Source organism: Eretmochelys imbricata, chromosome 1, assembly GCF_965152235.1.
Source record: "Eretmochelys imbricata isolate rEreImb1 chromosome 1, rEreImb1.hap1, whole genome shotgun sequence".
Classification (NCBI taxonomy): Eukaryota; Metazoa; Chordata; order Testudines; family Cheloniidae; genus Eretmochelys; species Eretmochelys imbricata.
In genome coordinates, this window is record NC_135572.1 from 202,548,811 (window position 1) to 202,554,810 (window position 6,000).

At 37.9% G+C, this 6,000-nt stretch overlaps 1 protein-coding gene across 7 annotated transcripts in view; it reads right to left on the bottom strand.

Moving 5' to 3' along the window:
- Positions 1-4,986, bottom strand: part of ZBTB20 (zinc finger and BTB domain containing 20) — a 603,210-nt gene extending 598,224 nt beyond the window's left edge. For all 7 annotated transcript variants that reach the window (XR_013346692.1, XM_077822434.1, XM_077822425.1 and 4 more), the window contains exon 1: positions 4,720-4,986. The gene's annotated coding sequence lies outside the window, so the exon portion shown is untranslated. The remainder of the gene's footprint in view (positions 1-4,719) is intronic.
- Between the last annotated feature and the right edge of the window lie 1,014 nt (positions 4,987-6,000).

A 6,000-nucleotide genomic window follows, 5' to 3' on the forward strand; every position in this document is an offset into this window, starting at 1 on the left:
GATGACATGGCTTATTCCTGACGGTGAGGGAACCACTTCATGAGAGTTCTGTCTTTGTGCCCATTTAGTCCTTCCCCTTTCTTTTCACACTGCCACCTAGTGCCAATGGCTTTTGTGATTTGACTTTGTAATACAGACATCTGCCCATTAGGAACTGGATTGAGAGTCCCATGTTTATTTCATATAATACATACAAAGGGCTGTCAGAGAGTAACTATTTTCTTTTTCAGCATAGTCTTCTGCCATTACCCCAGTTTTCCATCCAGGACTCTCAAATGCTCCAAGTCAGATAGCCTTCCCTAATGAAAGCTGGATGTACCTCCCATTCCTGCCCCCTGCTATCTATCAACACTGATCCTACATTGGCCATAGAAGAGCTATGTGACAAACTGACTCCATAATACTCTCAGTCCCTGCTGGCCCACAGACCATGGGACAAGCACATACCCATATCCCTGCTAGCCACAAATGTTTCAGTTCTTTCTTATGAGCCCATTCCTGCAAACCCTATACAAATAGAACATCCATTGAAGTGACTGCAATGTACACAGTGTACATGGGAAGACTGTACTATCAGGTCCTGTATACGCAGAAAATCAAACATACATAATTAGTCATCGTTATGAAGAGCCCCATTTCTACTAAAAGGAGAATTTGATAATTTGATAATTACTATAGGACTAAGCATTAAAATTAAAATTAGATAAATAATGAACAGGAATACAAGGGATAGGGTCGACTTAAAAACCAAATTGGGGCAAATCCTCTTTACTCAAACTTTATTCACCTTACTCAAAACTTCATAAATCAACAAGAGCATGCCTGAGCTAAAATTGAGTAAACATTTCATAAGATCCTCACGATTTAGACCTTAGTTAAAAAGTACCAATAAAACCCTGGATTATTAGAGGAGAAAGAATATTAAAAATCCAATTTTATACTGTTGATGCTGTTTGTTTATTTTCTGAATTTTCTTGAGCCAGACAGCAAATCAATGAAGTCAGTTTCACTTTAGTTTACCATCAGTTTCTCAGTGCTGCAAGGTTTGAGTTGCAAACCCTGCAGAGGGAACAATAGGTTGTTTTAAAAACAACTGTTCCCAATGGAATGTTTAAAAGAATTCTGAACCACTTCTATGGGTCTTAGGTTTTGTCAAAGTTTTTTCCCCCCCAAATATCTAAATAACTTGAAGCTAGATTTGAGTTATTAATTTCCCTTTCACATCTGTAAACTCCTCGCAACAGTAGCCATCTTCCCCAACACATCATTGTGGAAAAGACCTATAAAATGATATAGGAATGAAACAAATTGGATTATATAGGGACATATCATGCCGTCAGTTAATAAACAAAACCCCTTTTTGATATATTTTTGCGTAAAAACTAATGGCACAATACGGGCTGTAGAAATTAAGCAGGAGTTTCCTGAAATGACATTTAAAACCTATAAAATCTAACAGAATATGAGTTCCTATCTATGGGATTTTTAAACCATCCTACAGAATTCTATAGCAGGGATCTCATTCTCCATTTAAATCTCAGTTTTATACAAATGATAATACATTTTTAAACATGTTCTGCAGATGTTCCCTTATGAGTAAGCTGGGCCTATGGAGAAAATGTGGAAATAGGAAAACTGAGTAATATTTACTATTATGATATATCCAACTCAGGAAATTACAACAACTGTGTATATCAAAATAAACAAAATTGATATTTATCTCTCCTCCTAAAAAAGTACTAAAAATAATTAGACTTGGTATTTATTTGGCATTTGGGTTTAACTATCTGGTATCCCCATGTTTTGGCCCTGTTAAAAAATCCAGCACTCACTTTGATCTCACAGGAGTTAAAGAGGCATACACACACACACACCATCCAGTCCAAAACTGCATTAGCTACAGGGCATGGCAAAGCATGAAATAACTGCTCCAGAGTACTTCCTCATGTGGGTGTGTTAGATAACTGTCTGCTCCAACACTAAAATAAAGCATACTGAGACCCACTCAACACGGCGGGGTTCTACTCTGTTAGACTGAAAGGGCTGGTAGGATTGGAACATGTAGACCCCACAAGAACCTGAGGTTGGCTAATGTCAGGTCTTCCAACTCTGTTATACACCCCTGTGCCAAAAGACTTTTGGCTTTTGGAGTTCCAACTACAGCATCATATGCTGGCTTTAAGTTTACTTAGGCACACTCTCCCCTTTGCTTTTGTATACACATTGCAAATAGACTTTGTGCCATAAACAGAGCTGAGCCTTTTGATAGAAAATACTTTGGTTTCACAGAGAATTAAATCATTTTAATGGCAAAGTATTTTTTAAAAAGGATTTAAATTTTTTTTCTTCCTGCTGGATGATAAAAAATGTTTCATACATTCTGCTTCTCTCACTAGGCAATTCTTTTTTCCTGGGGTTTCCATAAAATTAATTGATATTTTGTAATCTTTTTTAAAGTTATTTGGAAGAGTTGGGATAGGACCATGATTTCTGTTAATCATATATTAAGGAGTCCCAACATCAGTTTCACAAAAACTCACACAGATAGAAATCAGTGCTGAAAGAGATCATACACACCTGTATTGGTTCAAAAGAAAGTGATGGGTGTCTAGAAATGCATACACATACAGTACTTCATGGGGGCGGGGGGGCAGAGAGAATGCTAATATTCCAGCTCCATCCCTCCAGGTTAACCCTCCAAAAATGGCATCAAATGTTCCCCCATTTGAGAGTCCTTAATTTTTGGAAATACTTCAGCTCCCTATATGCTCAAATCAGAGTTTCAAGGTTTGAGATTGGGGGGGGGGGGGATATTTTACTACAGTGACATGTATTTTGTAGCAATAAAAAGAGTTAAAGTTTGTCGACCAAATGTTAATTAGTAGCCTGAGTTAAAAAGAGGCAGGAAAGGGAGTGGAAAACACTAAATTTCATTCCTGAACTAACAGATGGACTACCGAATCTTGACAAAATCCTACAGAAAGCCACTGTAAAGTTCCACTTAGGCCCTGGAAAAAAAACTAATAAGACACAGTGAATGGGTTCTGTATCTACACAGCCAGTTGATTATTTGCTGTTTTGGATTTAAACTGACTTGGTTTGTCCAGTGCGGAGTCACTTTTGTTGAGATGAGAGAGTTACAAGATACAGGATGTAAAAATACAAAACATAAACCTGTTGGTACCAAAAGTTGTCTACTGTCCTGAAACAGTGAATTTTTAATAAACATTTCACAAGATTTGAACCCTGGTAATGTGTTGAAGAATCTCCTGTACAATCCCAAGTGGGCTAGGAATATTGCTTTATGGACATGTGTTATCGGAAAGGCCTAATAGATTTTTTTTTAAATAGTCTGCCTCTTACTATTAAATAATTTGCTATTTAAAAAGGTGATTGTTATTGTCAAGAGATCTCCACTGATCAGCGTCCATTTTCTATAATTACTCATGGATTCTCCAGAATGTTTTATATAACTCAGGTCCACTCACTATCTGTCTTAATTTTTTTTTACCAATAGAGTAGCTGTTTTACCCTCCGACAGCACTGACAAGAGCTCAGATAAAAAGCCCATTTCGAATGGATCTGTTTAACCAGCCTTTAGAACCCATGATAAGGCTAGCCTGAAAAACTCAGCAATGTTAAATGGGCTATGAAACGCAACACAAACCCAGAAAAATAATAATAATTAATCCACAGACACACTCTGTGTTTGAAATAACATATACAAAGGTTATTTATGGAATGAAAATATGGTAAATAAATAGTTACTGTTTCTAGACAAAATGGCTCAAAAGATTTCATAAATTGTTTCCACTGTAAAAGGATATCTACCTCCCCCCTCCAAATACACATACTGAAACACAAGCACAACCATGTATAAAGGGGGGAGGGCAATCAAAGATACAAACTCCCTCTTAGAAAGTTTGAATTCATATTAACCCAGTTCTGCCTCTATGATGTTACATTAAATCAGCAACATAAAAGTTTGAATATATCTCCCACTCCCTCTTAAGTAAAATAAAGAGTTAAAAAATTAAAATAAATGCTTTAAAAAATCCATCAGGGAAAAGTACATGTACGATAATTAAATTCACCTCCCCTTCTCCCTCCCCCCACCCAAAATTTTTAAAATAAAAATCCTGGCAGAAAGAGTGGAACCTGCTTTCTGTTTTTATTTAATGTACAATAAACATGGACTTTAAACTTATAGTAAATATAAAACAGAACAAGAGTCACAGTTAAACCTGGTCACCGGCAATACAGCTAAAACTCATTGGCAAATACTAACAAAAACCCATTTAGCAGTAAATAAGGAGAACATGATATATGGACGGACAGATGGAACTGCATAAACAGAAAAGAAAAAGCAGAGACCCACAGACATACGGAGAGGGCTGTTTTAAAAGAGTGAAAGATATTGATTTACTTGGAACTAGTGTTGGAAAACAAACATATTTGTTTCCTTCATTGATGTTAAAAAAAAAAGTAATTAAAGTGAATCATAAGGGGGCACACCCTGAAATAAGTAGAAGGAGAAAAAACATTTGTAAAGGCTAAGGCCTTCTATAGATGTTCCAAATTTTAAGCTCGCAAAAGGGTTTGACAAACTTACATCTCTATATTAAAAATCGAGAGGGTGGGGGTGAAAGAATAAAGAAGTGTCACGGGGCTGGGGGGAGCAGGATTTTTTTTTTTTTTTATAAAAGTTGACTGGCCTACCTTGTTCCCCAGTCCTCAGTTTGTCTCCTCATAGTCGCTGTCTCCCTGGAAGTACAGTGTGAGTGGTAATGACTGCCTGCCTCCCTAATGAGTCCATTTTCCTGCTCTTGATGTTGTGTATATACACACACTGCAACCTACCTTACAAACCACAGAGACGGGAAAGGGAGTGAGAGAGAGAGAGAGAGAGAGAGCAAGCGACAGTGTGAGAGGGAGAGAGAGAGAAAGGCACACACAGACAAAGCCCTCCTACCAGACAGCAGACAACCCTCCTTCCCCTATCTAGCAAAATACAACTCGGCTAATGCAGCAACAGGTTCAATACTGCCAGACTGAGACAGTGTAAAAAAGGTATATAGTGCAGATCAGGATTGCTGGCAAATAAACTGTTTACAGCCAGCTGGCTCCACCTTTCTTATTTATGTTACAGAATGTTGGAATGCATTGTTTCAGACAGTCCATGTAATTATCATAAATACATTTTGTGCATATTAGCATGAAACACTGAAATGTATCAGCCATTCTCCTCCGTAACCTTATAGCTTTAACACATGCAGGGAAGGTGTAAACATATCTCTTTTGACAGGCAGGCTACACAAAGCCCACTGATGATTTTAAAGTCATGAGATCTTTCAAGAACGAAGCTCCAGAAGACAGGTTTCCCCAGACAATAGGGGAGCAGGGAAAACTGATCTGGAGGAGGAAGTCTGTTCAAGAGGTTGCTCAGTAAGCAAACTAAAAGAGAGGGCAGTTCTCCCCAACATTCTGTCCCCCCAATATATATGTATTAGTAAGCTTCTGCCCCTACAGCTATAATAATGAACTGTGCTTATGTCTGAACAGGTGCAATGCATATAGTACATAGCGTTGCAAGGACAAAAATAAATCCCTCAAGTAAAGAAATCTTTTTCCAATGGCAACCAGGCCAAGGTTATTTAAAATAAAGGTCTGGGCTGAAGCATACACCCCCCACCCCCATTTTTCCCATGGGGCGGGGGGAGGGAGGAGAAAAAATGGGGAAGAAGCAATAGACTGCTTATGTCTACAGAAAACTCAGATATTATAAAAAAAATCTGCCACATCTAGAGAAAATATATGGTTTACATCAATTCTACATGCTGGCCCTAATATTTCTTTTGTTTTTCTGGACTTCAAGAACATATACTACTGGAGAGGAAATATGGTCTTGTGGTTATGACAGGGGACTGGGCATGAACAGGCCTCTAATTGTGGCTCTGCCACTGATTTACTCTCTGGCTATGGATGTGTCACTTCATCTCT